The 27,220-nt window shown below is 42.4% G+C and overlaps 1 protein-coding gene across 7 annotated transcripts in view; it reads left to right on the top strand.

Moving 5' to 3' along the window:
• The window catches only part of LOC111596276 (homeotic protein antennapedia), a 100,530-nt gene that overhangs the window by 35,475 nt on the left and 37,835 nt on the right, over positions 1-27,220 (top strand). The window lies entirely within an intron of this gene.

The raw sequence follows: 27,220 nt of genomic DNA, 5'->3' as shown, positions 1-27,220 counted from the left end.
ACGATCCGACCTTGGGGCAAATGGGCATCGATAATGCTGCCGTGTTAGAAATTGTTGGCAATCACAGACGCTGTCGCTGTCGCTGTCGCCGTCGCTGTCGCAGTCAGCGTCGCTGTCGCTGTCGCAGTCTCCGTCGGGTGTGAAGGTGATTTACAATGGGTAGGTGTGCATGCATGATTTGGCCATTTTTCAGCTCGCTTTAGATATTTATGACAGAGAAATGAGCGCCAATTGCCGCAATTACCGGCGCGTGTTTAGCCTAAGGTGATTTTCAGGATCGGCCAATACAGATTGGAGCCAAAATGTGTTAGCCAGAGGATATAGATTGCATAGAGCTAGCTGTAAGGAATTCCATTTTGGCTTGCTGGCATTAGCGCTGCAGTAATAGATCTTCTGATTGCGCTTAAATTATTTTGAAAAATGTGTAAAATATGAATTTTAATTTATTGCAATTTTTTATATTTCATGTCGTCATTGATCTTTTTATGTAAACTGGTCCATGTCTCGCTGCAACTTTTTTCTGCAACAATATTATTCATAATTATTCCATTCAGAAGCAGCTAAGCCCTAGGATGACCCAATTAGAGTCTTACAACATTCATTTGCAAATCCATTGCTTAAATTGTTAAAGCTGAAGCCGCGAGACTCCGGCTTTGGTGTTACGAATATCGACAGACAGCAACAACAGCAGCCGCCGCAACAAAATAAAAAAAAGAGAGGAAAAAGTCGACATGCACTTTTATCGGAGGGTAATAATTCATTACACACTTTTTTGCGGCCCCTCCCCCTGCGGCTTCCAAGCCCCTCGCTGCTGTTGCTGCTGTTATTTTACGCCTTATACCATCAGCAGCGAAGTCGGGCAGAGCAGCAGCATCGGATGTGCTGCATTTACCGCATTCGACATGACGCTGCCCCGCAGTCGCCTATCCGTGGCCCTCTGCTATAGCCTCGTGCTGTTGTTGGCCACGGGAACGGGAACGAGAACTGGAATGGTCAGTTGATTGTTTCTTGTAGCGTGCGTGATGGTGGGGCAGAGACAGCGGCAGTGGCAGTGACAGTGGCGGGGGGTGCAAGATGTGTTCATCAGCGTTAACATGAGACTGGCAGCTTTTAACGGTTCTACGGCTAACTGTTTGTGATAAGGCCAACACGCATACGCACCTATGTATGTATGTGTCGGGGCCGCGCACCTGGAGGGCTGGCCAGCGGATAAGCCACTCGCTCGGCCAGAGCTCAATTAACTAATTGCACACAAAGGACTGCAATCAAGTTTGGTGGCGCAACCCGGCGGAATTGTGAATAATATACATTAATTGCGTACCAGTTAACGCACACACACACTTACACATATATATATAGAGAGAGAGAGAGAGAGGAAAAGGCGCGGTACGGAATGGGGGTTGGGCCGACATCATCATGTCGCTTGATGGATAAGATTTCATGCGGCTGAAACGGGTCGCAAAAGGACTCAGGACCAGGAGCGCGTGCAAGCAGGCAGGCAAGCCAGCAGCAGGCAGGCAAACCAAGCGCCATAAATCAATGTAACTGTCAACGTCATCGGCATCAGCAGAGCGTCAATATTAGCAGCAGCAGCAGCAGCAGCAACAGCGCCAAACAACCCCCGAAGTATGCAGCAGTAATCAGAGCTCTGGCCTAGCCACGCCTATTAACTCATGCGCCCATCGGTTTGGCCTGCGAGCGAGTGAACGAGCGAGAGCGATACAGCGGAAGGGAGAGTGAGAAGGAGACAGCTATGCTGTTTAGTTTGGGTTTCATTTTGCATAGGCAACACTTTTTCTGGCGATGACGTCAGCAAACATGCAATAAGTAAATTGTTTCAAATTGTCAACCCACACACACGCACACACATACACATACACGTATTTGTACGCGTGTGTCAGCTGCATATGTAGATGTGGCTTCCTCGTTCACAACGCGCAGCAGACAGACAGGATATTACAAGCTGCTTGTGGGGGAAATTAGATCTTCTAACTGCGTCTTAAACACACGACAACATATCAGAATCCGAACCAGACTCAATCCCGAAAACACACACACACACTCTGCTTGGGTTGTCTCTGTAAGTGGAATAAGTCAGAGACCACGTCCCCGGAGGCGCCAGCAAATACATGTTGCATTTAATTGGAATGATTCCGTCTGTGAAATATGATTTTAGTTTTAAGTTTTGGGATACTGAAAGAGTAAAAGAGAGAGAGGGGGAGAGAGCAGTGGAGAGGAGAATGGAATGGCACATATGACGTATAGAAATTCCTGGGATATAATAAATTAAAAATATGATTTAATGAAGGGATCGACGAAACTCAAAACAAAATAATTGTATATATAATTACAGCAGCTTTCATATATAAAAATAGTAAATAGAAACTTATAACTGGTTAAATCAGCATTAATCAAATATGGTTTAAAATTAAATTTACTTGATTTGTATATTAGTACACAAAAAATATATAAATTAAAAATATTTATGTTATAATTACCTCATATTCTTCTAGACTTGTACTTCTAATATCTTTCGTCGAAAACATATTTTAGTTTAAATATTAATTTGTCAACTAACTCCGCCTGGCTAATTAACTAATTCCCGATTCTTCTGCTCTTTTCATTGCAGGTAAGCACGCAAATGGCCATGCACACCTGCTTGGACATTCATGTGGCTTTTCAGCTATGTTGGTCAAGTTAGCCTGTTGGCTCCAGATACATTTCAAATACCTTAAATGCGCATGCAGCATTCCTGCAGTCGCCTGTATCTGATTTCTGTCAACATTAAAATTGCAGACTTGACAATGCACAGGAACAAAGGCAACTAAAGCACCAACAACAACAACAACACGTCAGCAAGAGCAGCAGCTAACTAAGTAACCCACAGCAACTGACAGACAAGACGCAGGGGGAGGTGAGGCGACGCAAGCACTAAGACTAAGAGTGAAAGATGTTGTTGCTGTTGTTGTTGTTGCTTTGTTAGTGCATGTATCTCAAAGTGTATTCCTAGCGATAACACAAAAGGCTAAAACGCCTCAAACTGGCTGACTGGCTGACTGGCCAAGTGCCGAGGGGGCGGGGGCAATGCAAGTTGCAAGAGCGAGAGTCGAAGCCAAAGTCAGAGCCAGAGCCAGAGCCAGAGCCAGTGAGTGGCAACAGAGATTATAAATTGAAATTGAGTTCATAAAACACGAATCAGCAAAACGTTTAACATCTTTATTTCTGCGAAATGGCACAGACAGCAACCTCAACCTCAACCTCACAGCCGGCAACCACAAGAGTCGACGATGCGACTGCATCTGTGGCAGCAGTGGCAGCAGTTGAAGCCCAAGGTGCGAGTTCGAATGCAATCAAACAAGCGTAAGTCAATTGCACAACTATGCTGAATGCTGGCTGTTGGATGGTCGTTGGTGGATGCTCTGTATGCTTTATGCCGTATGCCTCGATGCTGCTGAGGCACGCTGCCAAACCCAACCCAGTGCCGATTCCAAACCGAATCCAACCCGCCAGCCAACAGCCCAGCAAATAGACAGACAGATGTACGCGAGTTGCAAGCTGCCAAACAGGCAACGCGTCGCTATGTCGACCGACGCGTCGCATCAACGAACGGTGGGCCACACGGAAAGATTGTCGGCCATACATAAGAGGCATATTAATTGAATATTTCTATATTCATATAAATATATGATTTTAATTTTAAAGATATTTTCTTCAATAATTTATAAAGAGTTCGAGTTTCTACTATGCTTTCCCACTTTATAATTCAACTCTAAACTGTTTGAGTGAAATGTATGATAAGCATTTATACTTTTGAATACAAATGAATCTGTTTTATGCCATTGTACAATGCAGAGATGCTGTGAGCACACAGAATGTGGAATGTGCACGCGTTGAATTTCTTGTAGACGTGCGATAAAAATTTGCGACATTGCAACAGTTTGGCGAACGTGCGAGGTGGAGGTGCCTCCGCCTTCTGGCAGAGTGACTCCTCTCCTCATTGTGGAGCGGTGCCAGCTGGCGTGCAGCGAGCCACTCAATGCCCAAGCTCTTAGCCATAAGCCGCAGCGCACAAAGCAGATGACATGCCGATACTGTTAATCTGCGTGAATAAAAATGTAAATGAATTGAAGATTGCGCCGCCATCGAAGTCAAAGTCGAAGTCGAAGTCGAAGTCGAAGCTGTTGCCGTAGTCGGAGTCAGTGTCAGGGGCATCATGGACCAGCAGCATTATGAGCTATGGCTGTGCCTGGTTGGCCACTTAGGTGCCTACAAAACTGCATTGGACAAGTGACAAGCGAGATTAGGCCAGGCTATCGGTTTGCTCGCCGTGGACAACGTTTAATAAGCCATGACGTGCAGGTGAGCACATCACCTCAGACTCTGGCCTCAGCTCCAGTTGAAGCTCAGCCTGCGTTGACTTTAACACAAATGTTGATTGAACCTTTTGGCCAATGAGCGAGTGTCGTTGTGTGTGTAAGAGTGTGTCAGCCGTAATAAAGTGTGGACAAGTTTAGCACCAAATGATGGCCAAGTCGCTGCAAAGGATGCAGATGGAAGACACAGACGCAATCAAAGTCCAAGTCCACTTTAGCCACGTACCGACAATATACTCTGAGAAAGCTAACGGCCAAGTTGTTGTTGTTGCTGTGGCTGTTCACAAACATGTTTCAAGTCCAAGCCCGCCACACGAAAACCAAAAACACAATCAGCAAAAGGCCAGCTGCGGTCAGTGCCGTAGCTGAGAGCATCGCGACAGAAAAAGGGGGATTCAAGAAAGTATTTTAAAAGTGAATTCTTCGAAAAGCGAGCTAATGAAACTCCATTGAGAACTATCATGGAAAATCTCATTCAATGTCTTCTTCATTTTTTTTAATTGAACGTAATATCTCAAAACTGTTGTTAAGCCAAGCTAACAGTTTGAGGTGGATACAGACTTAATATCTCAATGGAAAATAGTTCAACTTCTCTTTCATGTGAACTCATTTCTAAAAGCTACGCCCATGGCTATAAACCATGGCAGAGCCATGATTTCCCATATAGTGATTGCTCCTTGCGAGTAAAGTGTTTGTCGATAAACCATAGCAAATGTGAGGGATGGCTGCGGCAGTTTATATGGCTGTGGTTGTGGCTCTGCTTGAAGTTGAGGTTGAGGTTGAGGTTGAGGGAAGGCGAACGTGTGCGATTGACCAAAGGCGCATATAATAAAAATTAAATCGCACAAAATAAAAATGTTGAAGTGGCGAGTCGGAGGCACGAAACCGACAGCCAACCAGGAAAAATAGAGATGAAGCTGAGGTTGAGGCTGACGCCGAGAGAGGAAGTTGCGAAGAAGAGATCGAAAATGTAAGCGGGAAAAATCGAGTCACGAACATTGAAATATGTGTCCACAGCTGATGAGGAGGACATGGACATGGCGCATTGGCAGACACCGACACCGGCTGATAAATGCGTGGAAAATGCAACAGCTGCCAGTGCTGGATGCTGGATGCTGGATGCCGTACACTGTATGCTGGATAACAGCAGGCAGCAACTGAGAGTAGCAGGAGAGAAAGGCCGCGATGCGCTGTTGGTAAACAAATCATTTGAAAGGATTTTCACACACAATCTATCTTCGTTGCCTTGGCTCAAGCTGACGTCGCAGAGCGAGAGACGCTGCCAAGCGGAGACTTAAGAAATTTGTCAGTGCACAGCGGGTATGGGAAATGAGAACAGTGAACAGAAACCTGTTTACATGCCAAATACAAAACAGCCGAATCCTTTTTGCAGCCCAAAAGCGAAAGTGTCCGTCAGCAGGACATGCGGCAGGACAATGGGCATTTAGGATTAAATGCAGACACCGGCAGCAATTGTCTTGAAAGAGAAAGTTCTATTGCATTCCGTAGGCGTACTTGTTTTTATTATGCACGCACATTTGAATAGCCAAAACATTCGACCTGCATTCTTTTCAAAAGGTCAGCTGAACTTATGTAACCGAAATGTCGAAGAATCGGACACACTTGAGCCGCAGCAAGGACACACGCAACACGCGGGATCAGCAGCCTTCAAGGCGAACGCATATTATATTATGCAATGGCTCTCTTGTCCGTGTCAAGGCCAGCGGAAAGTGCAAGCGACTCTACTAATGGCCTACAGACAGTGCCCATTTAGATAACCTCTGCGATTGCCAAGCCACGCCCCTGCCTTGTGTGCGGTTGCCAAAAGTGTAGCAAGGTCAACGTCTAAGAAATCGAGCTCTGCATTTTTCAGGCCACTTATCTATATGAATATTATCCCAGTAATTAGTCTTATGGCCCAGCATGACCATTTTGAATATAATCAAATTTGTGATGCAATATTTGTTTCAGTTCTCATTTGGCACGCATGTGTCAGTAGATCTAGGTAATTTCTTGGGTTTATTCAGTATTGAAATATGTATTTCATATGCTGAAAATTAGTGTCTGCCCTTTAATGACGCCTGCTGAAAATAGTTTAAATTATTTCGTGTTATATTTTAATATATTATAAAGAAATAGTATAATTTATGAAAGCCCAGTATACCATCCGCATTTAGTTTAATTCAATATTTTGATTTAGAAAAAAGTTTTTGATTATTTTTAATTATATATATTTATATTTTAGTTTAAGCAATTAAATATATATTTAACTATAAAGCTCTCAACCGGATTAGAGAAAAATAAGAAATACCCTTTTGACGAAAATCTTTCCACAGCAAACAGAACTTATGAAATGTGCCGTAAGTCGGGTCGCAAAATATTTCGATTTCTAAAATTTATCATTGTATTCGCTATTAAAAATAGCAAAAATATCTTAAATTCTTCGTCGATATCTGACGCTGGCCTCGGTTCAAGTATTTAAAGTTCTGGATGGGGTCGAATGTCCCTTTTTTTAATGGATGTGAAATTTCGCTTTGTAATTTACACAAAATTAAATTCGAACTGTCCTCGTTGCAAAAGACAACAGCGAGCGTCCTGGCGGGGCAGGACTGCTTCGCCTGGCAGCAAATGAAAAAATTCCAATGCAGCGTTTGAAGCTTATTGGCCCATAAATAAGAGACGGGCCAAACGGAGGAGGACGCTCAATGGGCGACAGCGATTGACAATTTGATTAAAAAAGCGAGGCGGCCAATGAATTGCATGCAACAAGGACAACGGACAAAGCACAACAGTAAAGGATGCGTTTCGCATTAAAGTGAAAGTGTGTATACACAATTTAATTCCACAATGCAAATTGCCAGCCATCCGCTCTGAGTAATTGTTGCTAATGAAAACGGGGCCGGGCGCGGATCGAGCGCAAGGGAGAGGGGTCCTACTGAAACCTGCTGCTGACGCATTTAAGTGGCTAATTTCGCTGGGGCCAATTGTCAACGCAATGGCCAGGAATGCGCACTATGCCAGCCCAGGGAGGAGGGGGCAAAGGCGGGCTGTGGCTGTGGCACTAGACGGCGTCCAGCAAGCGGGCGAACAAATGAAATTGCGGGCGATGCACAAAATGCAAATGAAATGTGCAATCGCCCAGGGATGCAGGACAATGCGAATGTGTGAACATCCTGTGTGTGTGTGTGCGTGTTTTACATGAGTGAAATGTTCTACCCGTTGTGCAATGTCCTGCATGCGTCTGTCCCCGTATGTGTGTGTGTTCGGAGTGCTTTACAAATTTCACATTTATTGCCAGTGACAAAATATGATACGAAAATTAATATTATTGATTAAATAATTGAAATTGGCATGCCAGCGACGCAGCATGAATTATTATCTACCCACACACTCTAATTGCAGCAACAACAAAGAATGTCAAACGGCATTTGTAAAGCATTTGCATCTGTGTTTGAGGCTTTGTGTGGGTCTCTGAATGCGTTGACATTTTGAGCTTTTGTCATATTGAAAATTTTGAATGCGCGAAAATAAATTCGAATCAATTTGGAATGCCGTTGCAAGTAATTTGTTATGGTTATCTAAGGCAAATTTAAGGCTTTAATAAATTTCATAGTAAAACATATTCAGATTAAATGGAAGTTAAATAGTTATTAAACACATATTCTTACTTCATATTAGTATAGTAAAAGTATTTATGAAATCAACTTAAATTTAAACTATGGAGTATTGATAGTGGGAAATTGATGTACTTAGGGTGTACATTAATTTCATATATGAAATGTGTGCTTAAAATACCAGGCTGTTCTAATTATTATATAGTAGAAATGCAGATTTATGTTAATTCACATCCAGATCATTTGAAAACTCCAATTACGTACGAATAAAGATTGCATTAACTGCATAAAGTGCGATCCAATATTGTATTTGTTCGTCGAATGGGTTTACTACGTAGTTGATATAACAAATTTCTGCTCTTGATTAAATATTACGAGTATCTATTAATATGAGCCTGAGGTTAACGCCTTTAAGCTTCAAGGTTCCCAATTATTTATAAATCTATCTTATCTATAAATCAATCTTTCTATCTCAAATTTATCTCTTTAATTGATTGACTTTTAACAATTTGAAGTCATAAGACAATCAGAAATTAATTTTGAATTCGCCCAACACTTAAAACGTTTTTCTCACTCGCTCCCGTCTTCCTCTTGCGCCGCCCCTCACACTCGCCTTTTCTCTCGCTGCGTCTGCCTCCTTCTGTTACTGACAGACACCGCCATTGTGCTGCGTCTCGTGTCATTTTGCTTCAGTTTTAATAAAATATTTCATAATTCCTGCGCTGTTTTGCTATTGACACTTTCTGATGGCATCCTTCGCTGGCTGCGTGGCATGCTTCGTGCCTCCCACCCGCTGTGCTTGCCAACGAGTAGGTGAAAGTTGGGCTACGAAGGGGCACAATGGCAACGGCCATGCCTCTCCTTCCTCAGTTTACGTAACTCATCAGCAATGCCAGGAGCAGATCCTGTTGTGCTGGTGGTGCAAAGTGGTGCGAGTAGGGGTGCAGTTGTTGGGGTTGAGGGTAGGTGGTGCTGCAGGCGTCGGTGGTTGAATTGATTTCAACGTTGATGGCGTTGACACAAAAAGCTTTTACGGCGCCCTCTGCGGTCGCGTACCGTTGACCACCTACGGCGCATCCGCATCCTGTGGCTGCTCCTGCGGCTGCTCTCGTTGTTGTTTTGGTCCTGCCGGGGAAGCTGCTCGAATGATTTACATACAAAGTGAACATGCCCTAGCCTGAAGCTGAGTGTGTCGGACTGTGTGTGTATGTGTGGGGGTATGTGTGTGAGTGTTTCTGCATTTTGCTGGTGCTTCTTTTTGCTGTCCTGCCTCGCATGAAGGAAGTCCTGCGGCGGTTGGCTCCAAAGGGCGGAAATTAAAGTTGTGACACGCTTAACCAAACTGTTGTCTCTCGAGTGTGAGTCCTCACATATTTTTGGTAATTCCCTCAATTTTTCTGCATGCAAAGTGTTAAAGTTCCCCATTTTTGTTTTGCTCGCCACTCAGCGAAATTGCAACCACCGAATTGTTGTTGTTTTGTAAGTGTTGTTGCTGCTGCTGTTGCTGCTACCTTTCGCTCGAGCGCACAAAGGATACGGCCGGTCCTCTGTTTGTCCTGGTTGCTGCTGCCCTCCAGCTGTGTCTGAATTTCCTTTTTAACCAGCCGCCAGTTTCCAGTTCCAAAGTTCTCTGTCTGTAGCCAGTTGCCAGTTTGCCGGCTGCCGGTTGCCTGCTGCTGACTGCCGTCTGCCATTGCCACCAACACCAACTGATTCTGTTGATTTGGTAGTCAGGTCTCCCCGCTGCCAACTGCCATGCCGCCCTGTCCAGTTGATTTAGCCTCGAAACCATTTACGCCTCTCTGCACCTTCTACAGCTCTGGCTCTGCTCAGCGTGTATTCTGTTTGGGCCACGTCAAAAAATATCCGCCCGTGTCTGCATCCAGTCCAAGCGTTGCTTTATTATTATCATTATTTTTTTTCTTCTGCTTTGTTTTTGCTGCCTCTCAGCACGCTTGATTTTGGCCATGTTAAATACTTCCTCCAGCCTCTCCACCTGCATAATGATTATCGCAAGGCAAAAGAGAGCGAAAAGTTTTATATATATAATTATTTTATTATTATATGTATAGTTGTGGATTATTCTAAGTGATAGACTCTTTGTTTAATTAGGTATTTATATATCTATATAAATTTTCAATTTTCGTCAGTCTTTAAATCCATCTATATAACTATGTCTATCAAAATATATCTATCCATTTATCTAGATTTCCATCATTGTATGAACATCTTAATGAGCTTCAGCTGTTTTCAATTCCCTCCCAATCAAATTCTTATTGCTTTTCCATTGAGCGTGACAGAATTAAAACTTCGTTTTCTGTTTTCTGTTTCCCTCATATTCCATCTGCTGTTTAGCACTGCGCTGACCTAACCCAAGCTCGTAAAATCTAACCCGAAAGCACTTCATAATCTACCCATAAAACATAAAAGGCGTTAAATAATTATTTACTTAGCCAGTTGATGGCTAGAATTTGGCACACTTTTTATTGGCCGTTTAGCACATGGACAACATTGGGAAGATTGGCCACATACTTGGGTCGCGTACATCTCATAAATATGTGTCATAAAACGAACACTCGACAAGAACAAGAGAGTGAAAGGAGCCAAATCAGAGACAGTTTCAGGGAAAAGTCAATAGAAAGAGAGAGAGAGAGAGAGGAAGAGACAGGGAGAGAAAGAGGGCGAATGAGATAAACGTCGACAAAGCGATTTGTATCTAATTTTATGAGGTCATAAAAAGCAATCATTTTGCCATTTGGCCCCAGACTCAGGCCCAAATCCAAATCGAGAGACAGGCCAGACCGCAGCTGGCAGCCATGCCCATAAAATGTGGCCCAGCCCAGGCCAGCGAGAGAGCTGAGAGCTGGCAGTTGAAAGGTTCTAATGCGGCAGTTAAACGGATTTTATGAGCTCGACGAGCTTGGTTAAGTGAATTACATGAATTGGCTGCTTATTGGCTTTTAATTGCCCCATCTCGAGTCGCTGCCTGGGCAGAGGGCGTGGCCAGAGGTCTTGGGGGTCATCACCTTCTGGGTGGGCGGAAGCGTCGAGCCAGGCCAACTTCTAATTTCCGCAGATCAAAAAATGCTCTGCAGATAAGCGTGTCACATAATTAATTGAATACAATGAAAATTTCAACTAATTAGCACACAAAAAACAACAACGGCCAAAGAGAAACAAAAAGGCAAGGAAGCGGGGGAGGAAACGCACCAAACTTGATGGTTCAGCCGAGCTGTGAGCTGCGAGCTGTGAGCTGCGACTCTCGATGAGGGAGTCGAGGTTGTCTTTGGGAACGTGCACGAAATAAAAATGCGCAGTAAAATTTAATTTAATGAGTTCATAAAATAATAAACACAAAGCCAAAGTCAGAAACCAAAAACATTTCAAGGTTCTGCGCACAGCAAAGGGCCAGACATACATTTTTAGGAACAGCAGCCCACAAGGAAATAAATATGAAACGAAACCAGAATTAATAATATTTTCAGCTGAAATCAATTTTGATAATTATTAAAAATTAGATACATATGTTGCGGCGCCAGCAGGCCGAAAAGGGGGCTGAGTCTGAGTATGGTGCAGGGAGGGGCGGGGCAACGTTTCATGAATGAAAATCCAGGCCAAGCAGATGCTGCCGTTGTCGCTGCTGCTGCCTGTGCACCTTTCCATGGACAGCCAAAAAAATGTTTGTCTGTCCGCGGTATCCGGGTTCGATTCGAATTCGGGTCCAGCGCCTCAATTTGGGCCCATAAATCAATCGCAGCGTTCCAATCTTATCCCAAAAAGTCTCAACGTGTGCTTGTGTCTGTGTGTATTTTTGGTATTTTGTTTTGCTTTCCAATATATAAGCACGACAACTCATAAAATTGTTGCAAAACACTTTGAGATCGCTTTTAAATATTCTGTTAAATAATATATATGTATATATATTATATAAATCTATGTATATCCACATCTATATATATATAAAGTAGCCATCAGTTTTCCCATTTTTCTTTTGAGTTTTCCCGCTCTTGTGACACTTTGTGAGTGCTGAAACTGTCAAGTTCCCTGTCTTGTCATAATTAAAACGCAAATTTCTTCAACAAATTTTTTGTCCATAAATAATTGTCCGTTCTCTCAAGTTTTCGTTGGGGGAGTGAAATAGATTTGGCAGAAGGCGTTGACGGCTGATTTGGCTAACAACCGAAAGTAAATAAATTTTAAAGCTACTCCGCCACAGGCCAAACAATAAACCTGACAAATAATATCTTTTGCCTAATTTATGTAGCCTTTTTAAATACCAAAATACTAAACTTTGTGTTTGTGTTTGCAAATGCTTGGATTTGTTTCAACTAAACCAAATTGACAGCTAAATGTGTTAACAAATACTGGGAATGCTTGGGAACCAAACAGTTCGCCTTTATTATATAAGCTGAAAATTGAAAATTAAAAATAATTTAATCTAACATATATGCTTAAAATATATTTAAAAGAGGTGTAGAAAAGAGAAACAATGAACCAATTTTGATTTCTTCAAGTTAATGTCAATTAATAATTTCCCAATGTAAAAATGATCATATATTCACAACTTGACAGGTAAATTCTTTTTCAACCTATAAAATATATAAATGTCAAACAATTTACCCTATCTAAAACTTTTGAGTTAATCCTTAAAGTAATTCATCAAGTTATACGAACAATAGGGGTATATATATATATTTTCTATTATTTTAGAAACTCCAAGTCAGTAAATTTTAATTCTCGTAATCCGTTTGTCTTTCTATGCATTGCTAGATTGGTTAGTTTGTAGTTGTTGGTACTCTCTGATAGAGTATTAAAGCATTTATATAAGAATGCTAAGCCAAAGTGAAGGATTTTCAGTTACTTTCAGTTCCCCTATTCCTTGTTTCCTTCTAAATAGCTTGAATGGTATGCATTTTAACAATTTACCAAAATTCCTACACGCATAGCTATATAGTCAGATGAATATATTCATATATATATTTATATATACCAGGAATTATAACACACACACATACACACGCACACACATTTAGAGTAATGCTCAAGTAATTTCTCATTTCGGAATTATGAATGGTTCTTGTAATTAGTGCAAAGCGCACTACAAGATTCTTATCTTGGCCAACAATAAAACTCGATTTGAAGCTGAATTGTGTGTAGAGTAGGCTCCTCCCCTTGTTGGGGCTGGGGTTTGTTGTTTATTTTAATTACGAATACATTTTTAAATGCTAACATGGCATACGACGAAATGGAAATGAGAAATGTTTGCACGCACATGTCATGTCAACTACAAACGCATAAAATTTATGCGGAACACGCAAATCCAACAAAGAAATCAACACGAGCCGAGCCAAAAACAGAAACAACAGAAACGGGCTGCCCAAAAATTATGAAAAAAAAAACCTACTACAAATAATAGAACCACCAAAAATGAGGAACACGAATTAAATCGAGATCTATTTGAAAATTGTTCGGCTCCTTTATATGTATGGCTTGAATGTCTGGAGTCTTGGGCAATGCTGATAGCCGAGTGCAAGTGATTGCCAGTTATTATTAGATAGACGGGGCGCCAATCTGTGCCCCCAAATCAGAGGTCCCGAAAAGCCCAGCGCTCGACTTGAATGAAAGGTGCAATTTTTATGATTTATCGCCGCTATTATTATGAAAGCCGCAAGAGGTGGAAACGAAAGCAAATCGAGCCAAAAGAATTTCACAGCGCTAAATTATTCAAAAACGAAATAGGAACGTGGGTCGCCGTCGCCGTCGCCATCAAAAGGTAGCCCTCTGTAATTTTCTAACCTAATGCCATCTTGCTTCAGCTGCCTTATGCCCTGTCCCGCTCTGTCAAAGCGCTGGCGGCGTTGTCGTCGTCGTTGCTTTGGAAGCAGACCCTGGCGTAGGGTCTTCCGTCAGCAAAAACAAAAGCAAATTAAAGCGGCTAGAGACCAAATGGTAGTGGAACTGGAAATGGAAGATGGCGCGTCCAACATTAACATATGCAGCAGTTCACACGATATATTCACCCACACACACACACCCGCACACACTGGCGCACTGACAGGTGCCAAGGCATTGAACATTGAATGGCAGCACGAAAGACTTGGAACATTTGGCCCAGGCATTTGCCCACTTACAGCTGCTTGCAGTTGCCTCTAATCAATAAGCGTTTACGCCAAGTAACTGTAATTGCTGTGTGCCTATCGCAAATCTATCGATAATTTAGCCACAATTTGCGCCTCGCTGTTATCGCCGTGCCGCTCAAAGCCCCCCACATAACGCAGTCGCTACGATAAGCCAATTTGGCTGCATAGCCAGCGATCAAAGCTGACCAGTCCGAATCCGTGCAGTGCCCCTCTCTCTTTCGCTCTCTTTCTGGGTGCCAGTCCAGTCCAGTCCGCGGCACACAGCTGCAGCAGCCGCTGCACCACAGCCCCGACAGCGACAGGCAACGGCAACTCCGAACTGCAACGCCGGTGGTGCTGCCAAACGAGAAAACAACTCGAAAGGCAACGCGTTCACAATGGTCTGTTATTGCAAATCATTCGAAAAACATATTAAATAACTAATTTGAGATGACTTTCAAAAGGTTTTTAAATAGATTAAATAAATATTATGAAAATATTGCAAAATATTTCAATAATAAAAAAAGCTCAATGAAAGTCAATTAAGGTATTTTCATTGCCATTGCAATATTATAAATATTTTGTTTTTGTCAATTAAAATCTAAAAGGTATATAGAATAAAATATACGAATTTTTTTTTTTTGAATTTGAATTAATGACTTCATTCAGAATACATTCAAAGAAAGCTATGAAATAACATCTGAAGCAGTTAGCAGATCAAGTAAAATATATATATAGAATGCATTTTTTATATATGAACTATAAAAATCGATATAAGCGCAAGATTGTGCTGCAAATTTATTATTATGTGCTCCACTGTGCGTGCTGGCCATTAGATGGATGCATGACGCATGACGGAGACTGGCTAAAGCCCGGGCCAAACACCAACACACATGTGAATAGAAGCACGCAGGGCATTTGACTGACATGCACGGCGAATGTGTGTTTGTGTGTGTGTGGATATGGTAATGTGTACCCGCGTCTGCAAGTGTGAGTATCTAACTTGGAGCACTTCGGACAGGTTGAGACACACGCGTAAAAACTACACAAATTGACGGGGCAGTCGGCTCAACTGGATGGCTAAGCGGGGGCGCCAGAGAGTGGGAGCTGGCGCTGGAGCGGGAGTCGAAGTCGGAGTCGGAGTCAGAGACGGAGCTGTAGGCCACTAATCGCTTCAACTGCAGCCCAGGGCAGCCAGCCAGACGAGCCAGCGAGGTTTGACTGACCAACTGCACAGATCATAGACGGCAGATAGCAGGGCAAGCTGTGAGCAGGAGCAGCAGCAGGAGCAGGAGAGGCTGGAGCAGGGACATGTCCATCCGGCGGCTCGGACTGCCTGGCTGGCTGGCTGGCTGACTAGCTGACTGGCTGGCCACGTTCGGCCAATTCCAGGCAATTCTGCAGTCAAAGCGTTCGTATTTTGATTGATTTTAAATGATTATGGTTGACATTGATTTATGTGCGCCTCATGCATATATTGGGCCACAAGATGGCGATGGCGCGAGCTCCAGAGACGGAGAGACGAAGAGACGAAGAGACGTGGCAGGAAAAGTTGTTGTTGGCGACTCTCAGCGCATGTGAAAGGTGGCAGAGGCCGGTTCAACTGATTCGCACGCACTTCGCCCAGCACGGAATGGATCGAACCGAACCGGACGGGATTCTGATTTGGCTTAGAGGAGCCTTAGAATGGGTCTCCTACAGCTCGAGCAACTATTCAAAGCACGTTCCTGACCTAATATAAGTAAAAACGCCCACCAAATTACCACAAGCTGCGAACTTTTTCCTTCATGTTTGTGCCTTGATTATGGGTTTCAGATGGCCCCTAAGTGTATGTGTGTGTGTGTTTCGGTCATCTTGCAGACGGTCAGCTTTCTTCCTTTTCGTATTATTTTCTTATTTTTTGCTTTATTTTTTACATTTTTGGCAATCGTTTTGGGCCTGTGCCACGCTATTGGCATTGGCTGCTTTTCGCCCTCGTTTCAGTTTGCCTTTTGGATTTGATTTTAATGAATCGATTTGAACTGTCCGTTCATAAGTTCCGGGAAGCGGCCAAATTGGATTACCATGTTAGCTCTGGCGCAAGGAATTGGGTCTTCGAACATGCAATTCATGAAAGAAGAAATCAGACTCTTTGACGAATAAAGTAAGCGATAGAAGACATGTGGTTAGAACAGTTTGAAATTGAGGAAAAATAATAAATATAAACTTTGAATATCTGTTTGAACTCATACTCCCTGCTGTCCTCTCGACTGCTACTCGATCAGCTGTCCCTGCCAAACCCACAAAACCCGAACCCAATAGACGGACCAAATATGAAAGCAAGAATTGCAAACCTTGGACAATTGAGTCGGCGAATTGCGTCATTTCTTGTCAGAGTCGTGTCACAATCAAATCAAATCGCAGCGCGTTCAATCGAATCGAAGTGCCGCGAAAAACTGTAACAACTTCATTCGCAATGAGAGCGGCAGATAAATTTGACTCGAAGGTGCGTGGCTTACAAGAAAATGTCATAAACGGCGTACTAAACCGGTCGACCAGCTAACAATGAGAAAAAATACAACAAAACACAAAAAAAAAAAACAAAAGACGAGCAAAAAGCCGACAAGAAACGCAACAGGTTACCAAGCAATCATCCCAAGACCCAGGCCAAAGAAATACCCAGAGCCAGAGCCAGAGACCGATTCGCAATTGGACTTAGAGAGCGTCGGGTGGGTGCAGAGGCAGTAGTAGCTAGTAGTGGTATATATATCATAAATACGCATAACTCGTGCGCAAAAACGTCAGACGAATAAGGCAAAAAATGCCACGCAACAATGCGCGGGCCACAGCCAAAAGCCAAATGCTGCATTAAATTCATTAGCCGGGCCCCGGACACAGTTCGACTCGGAGCCCGGGTCCAAGTCAGAGTCAGAGAGGTGTTCCACTGTCCACAGCGAGTACTCGACTCGCACTCGCACTCACACTCACACTCTTTGTAACGAATGAGCGACACACGCTTGCACGACAATGATGTCTGGCGCACGAGCAGGCATCAAGTAGAGGCTGGTCGGTCAGGGGGGTAACTGGGCAGGGAGTGGGGTTCAGTTAGGGGCAACAACAATGGGTAACTGGGGAGCAATTGCGCGGCGGTGGCGGTATGGAATTTGGATCAGCGATTGAGTTATAACAAGGCACAGGCGCACTCACAGACGAGGCTGTCCAGTCTGGAGACGGGTACATGGGACATGGGACATGGCACATTGTTGTAAGCGCCCTCAGATCAGATCACAGTCGCTGCACCAATTCCAATACCAATTCCGAATAGCAATTCCACCTGATGAAGATGTCGAGATCAATGATCGCGGCGAGTTCATAAATTTGTTTTATGAAGTGCGAGCGACATTTGTAACGAACGCGATCTGTCCCGATTACAGGGGCACGTTTTCATTTTGTATTCGTATTTGTATTCATTGTGTTCAGATCAGCTTTATGTTGCCGATGAGCGACATAACTGAGTGCTCGCTGATCGCGTAATGAATTAAAGGAAGCTCTCTTTGAACATAACTATATAAAATCTGTATTCTATATGAGGTCAAGACTATAAATATTTATATATGATCAAAAGAGTTATTAGATTGGAGTCTTATATTCAAAATCAACTGTTCTCTCTTATTTAATATTTAATTTCATAGTGTTTTGCTTTTTCTATTTGACATTTAAATATATGTATATTTAATTAACTAAATAAATGATAGATCTTTTTGTATATATCTGTGAATCTATCTATATAGTTCGTTCAACTATTTGTGAACCTCATCATCCATTTAATTTCCTTTAGCTTCTGCTACATCCAATCTATATACAACATGCATCATACGGATGGCAACTTTGTCAGCAACAGATTTTCAATTGCTGCAAACAATTTATTAGTGATAAAAAAGCGACGAAGAAACGCTGGAAAAACATTGCAAATAAACTGAAAAGTTAGCAAAAATGTTGCCATTAACTTTTCGCCAGAAATCGAAACTGTTTCCAAACATTTCTCTGCACTTTGCTATTGTTTGCTCGCTTTTTATTTTATTTTATTTTTACTTTTCCATTTTTTTTGTTTTGGCGAGACGGCGACGCTGTTCTCGTTCCACATTCTGCATCAAGTTTTGGTCCTGCGTTCTGCTGGGCTGTTGGGCTGCTGGCAACGGAAACGTCCCACGCTGTTGGCGTCGCATCGCCCTCCGAGTGAAAATAATCGAATTACTTTCAACAGAATAATTTCTAATTGAAAAATATTGTAACTCATGTATGGGCGAGGACCGAGCGGCCAAAAAGGACGCGCTGTAGACAAATCCTAAGCACCAGCCGCACCCCACCACAAAAGTTGCTTTGCAGACTTTCGGGTTTTTGGACTCCATTTAGAGGAGAAGCTGGGGGAAGACGCATTTGTATGCCAGTGACATTGCTGTCATCCAGCTAAATGTCTTGACTGGACTGCTGCTCAGCCTGCTCCATTTGGGTTACTTCTCCGGGCTGATTTTGGGCATTTCATTTCGAATTATGCTTCTGCTTAAGTACAACGCGCAATCACTGTGTACAGCACTAATAGGGGCCTTCGCAATAGCCAGATAAGGAAATATACTTCAATTTTGTCGGGGTCACGTGCTCGTGTGACGAATTTTTAAGTGCATTTCACTTGTTTACACGAACTTCTCCCAGGGGAGCTCTGATTTGTTCAAGCTATTCTAACAAAAACTTTCTTTCTCTTTCATTCTAGGTACGATAACAAATGATTGTAAATAAGAAAAAATGCATTAAAGCAATCAATGTAAGTGTTAGCTAAATTATTTATTAATTTTTTATATGGAAATTCATTACTACTTTAACTTGCTGTAATATCAACTTCTTTTCCAATTACTTGACAGATTGTTTTTATACCCTGATCCCATTAAAAATGGGAAATCAGGGTATAATGGTTTTGTGCAAATGTATGTAACAGGCAGAAGGAGGCGTGGCAGACCCCATAAAGTATATATATTCTTGATCAGGACGACAAGCCGAGTCGATTGAGCCCTGTCCGTCTGTCTGTCCGTCCGTCTGTCCGTCTGTCCGTCTGTCCGTCTGTCCGTATGTGTGAACGCGTGGATCTCAGCATCTATAAGAGCTAGAGACTTGAAATTTTTTTTGTAGGTCCGTGTATAGCACGCGCAGGTCAAGTTTGTTTCAAATATTCGATAACTATTCGCATTTAATTGTTATCGAATAAAAACATTATTGAAATGCAGTAAATAAATTATATCTCGAACGTCTTCAGAGCTAGAGCCTCCAAATTTTGTATTTAGTCTTATGTATATTTTATGCAATTTTGATTTTTGTTGGATTTTGTATACCGGCTCCAAATTCCCCCAAATTCTTAGAATTTAAGTTTAGTTGGAACTAGGGCCATTATGTCAAGGCGTTTGCATCTCAAACAAGCCAATAGGATATGTAGATCATATGCTGAAAATTTCATTAAAATCCATTAAGTAAAACAGAGGTTATTAAACAAAACGTTTGGCCAATTTGCAAAAGCACATGTCAGCAGCGCCACGCGCACGCATTTTTCCTATACGTGTGCACACATACATTCAAATGCGTGTATTCTTTTCTATTCCAAGAATTGAAATTGCGATTGAATTGTACTGAATATTAGCTGCTACTTATGTTCAAATTTGCAACAGTTCGTGAAAGAAGGGCGGTGGCTGCGTTGGTAGAGGCGCCGCTCGCATGCAGCTTGGTCCGGGTTCGAGACCAGTGGAGATGAAATGTTTTTTATTGTTTTATTTTTTTTTTTAGTTATGAAGTGGCGGTGTTGGTAGAGTTTGTGCACGTTGCGTAAATAATCCGGGTTCGAATCCTGGTCTCGCAATGTCGATTTTTATTTGTTTTCTTTTTTTTTTTTAATACTCGATACAAATTACGGAAAATATTACAAAACTCAAAGGACTGGGATCAGGGTATCTCCTAGTCGGGCACCCCGACTAGAGCTTTCTTACTTGTTCTTAATTAGAGTTTATGAATTCCAAAAATTATCTGAAATATCATGTAACTATTGTCTAGCATCTGGAGTCGAAAGAATAACCCATTAGTTTGTCTATACAAATATATATATTTAACTCATCCCAATTTCTCTCAGGCGTAACCAATTAAACTTTCGTAATACAAACGGAAAAAATGTTCAAAACCCAACCCAAAAAGGTCTACAAATTATTCATGAATAATTTTTGAAATTTTAGGTATTCGCGCGCTTCTCCCCCCCCTCTGTCGGTGTCTCGCACAAACCACGTCTCAACACATTTCGCTACGTAAAGAAAAAAACAATAGAATTACCTACAAAATGGAAAAACTTTAATACACCGTCGCATTTTCATTTCCATTCCCATTTCCATTTCGATTTCCACTGCGTGCGCTTTCGACTTGAGTGCGTCGCGAGGCAACAATTAACATTTTCCATTTTCCGGTTGCCAGGTTTTTTGTTGTAGAGCTCCCTTTTGTCAGCATGGTTGTTGTTACTCTGCCCGCTCTATCTGCTTCTGTCCGCGTTGGCACCTTTGTCTGCTGGCAGACAGCGCACGCAGGATATTTATGAATATTAATCAAAGTGCATGTCGCGGAAATGAAGCTAAAGCTTGCCCCATTTGCATTTGCATGGCAGGGAAACCCCAATAACAGCCACCCCATCTGAAAGCCACCTACATTCAGCATCTGCGCTGTCGCGGCGTCCGCCATTTTGTAGTTCGCTCGAGCAGCCCATTTTGAAAGCAATCAATCCCAACACCCTGACCCAGCCCCGCCTGCACACACGCCATTCAAAAATTCCTACTCTCTCTCTCCATCTTTCGTTCGCTGGGAGTGACAGTTCGTCAGTTGGCTTGCCTAGCTGCAGGCATGATTTTAGACACTCTGCCGCCCTCGTCAAGCCGCCATAATGACAGCAGCAGCAGCGGCAGCAGTTCGTCATCTGTCATTGTCCGGGGTAGTTTTCTATTTTTTTCGACACACGCACCGAAGTGTCCAAAAATCTACCAAAGACAACTCAAAGCAGCTCTGCGCCTGCAAATGTATCTGTATCTGTGTCAGCATCTGCTTTTGTAGCTGTAGCTGTAGCTGTCCAGCGTGTGTAGTTCGCTCAACAATTTTTTGGTTGCTGTTCTCTCACCCTCGTTGGACAAAAAACCGGAACACGTTTCTAAAATTGAAATTCTTTTTTCCCAGTCAACAACTAGCAGCAGCTACAGCAGCAACAACAACTTGCAACGGGCAACGTGTAAGTGTAATCATGCCATGTACAGTTTTTGTTTCCGTTCACTGTGTTTGCTTAGGTTGGAACATGTGCGTTGCCAACACCAGGCCCAGGACAAGGCCTGTCGCATGTCCTTGCATCGACAGCCCCGCTAGCCCTGAACCCCTAGCCCAGAGCCTAGCTGCGTGTCCCTTTTCGTATGTCGAAACTGATATTCGTTGCAAGGAAAACATTTCAATTCTCACTTGATGTTCGACTTGTTCCACTCCTTGGTTAGCGGGGGCGTGTAGCTCGTACCTAGACGGGCTCATTTCGTTGGACATTTCTATTGAGTGTGCTCGGTGAAAAATGAGTTCTTCAAATGACGACAGGTGTGATTTATAATACTCGATAATTATCACATTATAGCAACTGCTCGAAAAAGGAAAATGAATAACAAAAAAGCCAAAAAGATACAAATTGGAAATATAAAGTAGAAGTATTTGTATCTCTGTTCATAAATATATTTTTGGAAAATATTAAAATATAATTATTTATTCTCCTTTGCTCATATTTAATATTTAATAAATAGAATTATTTAAATATTATATTACGTTTTATAACAGTTTTAATTCATTTGGGGTCTTAAAAATATAATATAAATTTACATAGGGAACATTTTCATAACTTAATTGCATATTTTATAAAGCATTTTAATTTAAATTATATTCATTAAACCAACATTTGATCCGTAGACCAGGCTTATAAGCCCAGCCTTCTCTGCTATTCCGAAAAAAATTTTATGCTGTTGGCTGTGGACTTGATCTGACATGGTTTAAGCCCAAAGTCAAGCTGCAATATAAAACAAGAGAATATCTCTAGAGCACGTTGATATTCAGGTTTACAACTCATCATGCCAATGGCCATGCTACAATTCAGCGGGATTCTTGTTGAAAGCCATCATTCATCTCCCACTCGAATGCAGTTCGATGTTTTTGCTCAACAACAATTCTATTAGCGTTAATTAATATTCAGTCAGTCGCTGGCGACGCGGCCACCGCAACAACAATTGGATGAGTGAACCACAAAACGGCAACCACGTTGCAGGACTCGAACACATGACATGCCCATAGCCACTGGCAATGCACACACACACAAATAGACACCCACAGCAACTGGGGAGCAGCAGCCGCCCTCCGAGCTGCCATCGGGGGTTAGCCTGATGCCATGTCTGTGGCGCGCTCTGTGCCTGCTGCGGGCTCAGCCTGCTCGATGCCCGCTGCCTGCTGCCTGCTGCCTGCTGCTTTGGCCGTTGCCTGTTGTCGTTGCTGGTGATGATTACAATGATGGCCGTTGGTTTCCTTTTGCCGTTGCTTATTTTCGGCTGTTCGGCTGTTGTGAGCTTTTGTTTTGGTGCTGCTGCTGCTGGGTTGACTTTGGATCTGCCAGTGGATGTGGATGTGGATGTGGATGCGGCTTTGCCTGACTGCTGCCAGGCGAGGCCTTTTCGCTTTTTGGTTGATAATTTTTTGTTGTTTCGTTTTTTGTTTTTTTTTTTTGTTAGGTTTCACTTGGGCTTTTGTTTCGTCATGTGTGCATTTCATTTCATTTGATTTCCTATGGCGGCGGCAGCGACTGCGACGGCGACGGCGGCAGCGACGGCAACGCTGTGCGCCCATGTTTGTTCTTTTGACAGGCAGTCAACCCGTCGTCATTTCATTTGTTCAGCAGCGCGCACTCAGCCATGTTCGCCCTGCGAGCCACCACCCGTTAGTCGAGCTTCGGAGGCAGAGGCTGAGAGGCGGCAGCAGCAACAGCAGAGGCAGAGCAAAACGCCGTTTCCTTTCCCTTTTCAGTTTCATTTCCCGTGTGCCTGCCGCAGCCAGCCTGTCAGTCTAACCAACAGTGCGAGCGAGGGGTTGCGAGCGAGAGAGGGATGGAAGGGTGGGAGGGTGTAGAGCTGAGTGCGGCGTCCGCTGGCCCGCTGTCCGGCCATTTTGATTTATGTGCGTTTCATTTCGTCGTTCAATACTCATATGCGGAATGTGGAATGTGTTGCGGATATGGGAGTTTTGGAATATCTTTCGCCCTTTCAGCCAAGTGCGAGTGCGCCCATTAGCTGTGCATGGGAGGTTCTAATTTCGAGTCTAGTGGCTGCTGCCAGGACATGCCACGTTACGATTTCTGATTTTCGTCTTTGTCAGCTTTGTGCTCGGACAGCGGATGGCGGATGGCGGATGGAGAATGGAGGATGGAGGACGGAGGACAGCGGACACTCGAGGGCGGTTGCAATGGCCTCGTTTCGGGGTTTTCGGGTGCGTAAGTTGAAATTTCAATTCAAACGGATTTGCCGGGAATTGTTTTTGATACGTTCCTCTATGTTGGCCATTGTCTTGCTCGTGATTTTCAACTCTGGGGCGGGCAGACCGCTGCTGATGACGCCCCGCGTCAATGTCACTTACTAGAAGTTGGTGGGGTGGCAGGCCTGGGCGACCGTGCATAGGATGTGAATGCAATCAAGAGAATTGCCTCGCCTAATGGATGTTAAATGTGCTCGAAACAGATGCCTAAATAAATTAAATTAACAGTAACCGAAGCCCATTAAATGGAAAAGTGCAAAGTTGGTAACAACTTCTTTTATTTACAATGGCCTAAGTGATTTTATCAGGAAAAATTGTCAAAATCTGTTTGGAATATATCGATGATACAAAGCTTTCAAAGAACCAATGTAGTCAACCCTATATTAATAATATTGAAATTAATAATTTCTTACATATTTCACTCTCTAATCTGTTCCTTGTTTCATTCATTATCACAAGCAGAAAAATTTCAATTATGCTGGTACCATTCAAGAACTGATAAACACAACCAAATTCATTTCAAAATAATATTAATCACCCAAATTTATGAATAAGAAATTTCTCTTATTTCACTGTAATTTTATTATATATATTCTGAGTAATTTTTTTTAATTCTAAATTTATATTACATTAAACGATTTCTAAATTAAAATTCCTGAATATCTCATATCGGCTAAGTTCGCTTAGTAGCCTAATGCAGCTGCTGTTAACCGTAGGCTAGTGTTTAAAAAAGGCCTTTAATCAATTTTAGATGCCACAGCTCCAGCAACAGCAACTGCTACAACAACAACTGTTGCTCTTGCGGCGTTGCAAATGCATTAAATAAAGTTATCAACGTCTGGGCTGTTCCCTTTTTTTAGGTTTCATTATTTTGTGTAGTCAAATAAAAAGCAAGAATTTTAAATTTATGGCTTCACGCAATTAGCGCTTAAATGTATGCAAAGGGATATTGAAATCAGAAATGTTGAAAACAACAACAACAACAACATGAAAAGTAAAGTCGCCCCAGGACCTGAATCAGAGGCAGGACCTTAGTATAATGAAGCCATTCTCGTGGCCTGCTTGTAGTCGCCGTCGCCGCTGGCGTCGTTGACCGACCAAGCAGCAGCAGCAGCCACAACAACAACAATAACTCCAACGACACTCTCGATGACTTCCACGTTTCCACGCTTTTCACTTTCAATTGTAGCTCAACTTTTTACTATTTCATGAGGCGCTATCTCGTTCTCTCTCGCTCTCTATCTCTCTCGCGCGCTCTTAACAATTGCGCCGCCAAAAGCAATAAATCTTTTTGTACAAAATAAAAAAAAAACAACAAAAATTTCGTGTTTGTTGCGTGCGCTTTTGGCGACGTCAGCGGCGCAGTCGACGTAGACGATGGAGACTGCGACGGCGACGGCGACGGCGACGGCATATTTGTATTTCATATGCATGGCGGTAATTTCTGTGATTATGTTGCTGTTGTTGTTGTTGTTGCTCACAGCTGAATTTCAAGTTCAGCCAGTTTCCCACCAAAAAATAAGTTGAAAGGGTTTTCGGCTAAACAAACAACGCAGAGTCGTGTCGCCGCTGCAACCCAACCCCCCTTCAAGTAGCACATAAATTGAATATATTTTAGAATATTATTATATATTCATGACAGCAATTATCGGCACCAAATCAAACGGCGCCACGCATCGTGCCTTGCCACAATTTTGCATTTTTCTATTATTTACATACGATTTCCAATTTCATATCCATTTCCATTTCCAATTCGAATTCAATTTCAATTTTGAGTTTTGTAAACGCTTATCGATTGCATTCCCAATAAGCTAGCTATGTGTATTTATTAGTTATTAATTTACCCCAATGTGCATCTAATTTATTCAGTTTTATTTATTTTTTTTTTTTTTCAATAGTAATTCTCATTCACTGTCAAATACTTTAGCTGCAATTATTTCGTTATTTCTTCATTTGCGCTTCAGCAACATGCAGCCAACAAGTTTGCAGCGCGAGCACGCAACACGCTGGCAACATGTTGGCAGCATCTTGGCAGCATGCCTACAACCAAATGTTGCGAAGCTACTATGCTAGGCACGGCATATAAAACCGCGGCTTAAAGGTTTAAAGAAATTAAAATGTGTAGCATATATAATTATAATAATGAATTTTTGTATTGAAGTAGAATATTTACGGCCAAGCAATTGAAAAATATTGTGTAATTAAACTGAATTTATTGATATATTTTTAATAATACAACACAAAGCTTCAAATAATTATATTTCTATTCTGTAACACTGTTTGATGTAAGATGACTAATACAATTTATTAAATGAATTCGTAACTGCATTATAGTGTCATAAATTAAAATAAATTGATATAAGCCTTATCTATCAAATACTTTTACGATATTCATCAAGAGCTACATACATACTCAAATGTCACTCCATGTAATATCGGGCTTAACCTCCTTTGAGCACACTTTCCTGCTATCCTAAGCACTGTCGTGTCAATTTGTTTCTATGCACATGGTCCGCACTGTATATTTGAGTTGCCGTTGCCCAAAAACAACGCCGCCATTTATCATATTGTGTTGCCGGCTCGCTCATTCGCCAGCTCGGCGTTGGCCGTTCGTGGGAACGGGGCAACATGCTTGGTGCGCAACATGTTGCCGAGCGTGTTGCTGTGTATCCGTAAGTTTGTTTGTGAATCCGAAAGATACATGTTTACGAGCATTTACGGTTAGTTGTGAATGAATGAACGTGCCAAATAGACGTGTTGCCGCCGCTGCTCGGGTACTCGTTCTCGCGAACTTCATTCCAAAACTGACGTAAAAATTCGCTCGCATCGAGCAAAACACAAGCATCAATAATTGCGTATTTGTATTTGTATTTGTGCATTTAAAGGAAGTTTTTCGAAGCGCTTTTCGTATTTACTTTCTTGACTTCTCTAACATTTTTGACAAGTAAAAATTTGTGCCAGTTTTATTTTGGCGCAAAATGACAGAAGGCAACGCGTGTAGCAGTATGAAATATAAGTTTCCGTGAAAATGACATGGAAAATTCGTAGAAAATTGTATGTGGACTGACTAATCAGTCGCCGAAAATCCAAATTAAAATTAAAAATCAATTAAATTGCTTTCTTTACTGAGAATTTTGCAATTTGCAATAACAATTGCACCCGACTGCCTTATCAGCAGTAACAGCAACTGAACTCTCGTGTCTGCGGGGGCTGAGATGTCATCGGCAGTGGGACATCGACATCAACTTCATCATCAGCAACAGCAGCAGCATCGACTCCAAAGCTCTGCCAATTTTTGGCGCTGGCTCAGCAAAGAACGCCGAACCCAAACTCGAACCTGAGCCCTGTACGTAGCTGATAAGGAACGTATGCTGATAAGCACGCAGACCCAGTTCCAGACGCAGTATTCGACGACACTCCGAATTGATTTTGACCGTGCATAATATACCAAATATTTGTTGTTTATGGGTAGAAAACGCAAGTCGACCCGTCAACATCGAAATTATTTGCGTTTGCGTCTTCT

Source organism: Drosophila hydei, unplaced genomic scaffold, assembly GCF_003285905.1.
Source record: "Drosophila hydei strain 15085-1641.00,03,60 unplaced genomic scaffold, DhydRS2 tig00000063-arrow-pilon, whole genome shotgun sequence".
Taxonomy (NCBI): Eukaryota; Metazoa; Arthropoda; class Insecta; order Diptera; family Drosophilidae; genus Drosophila; species Drosophila hydei.
Note: the sequence above shows the minus strand (reverse complement) of the source record. Positions and strands in the feature narration are given on the sequence as shown.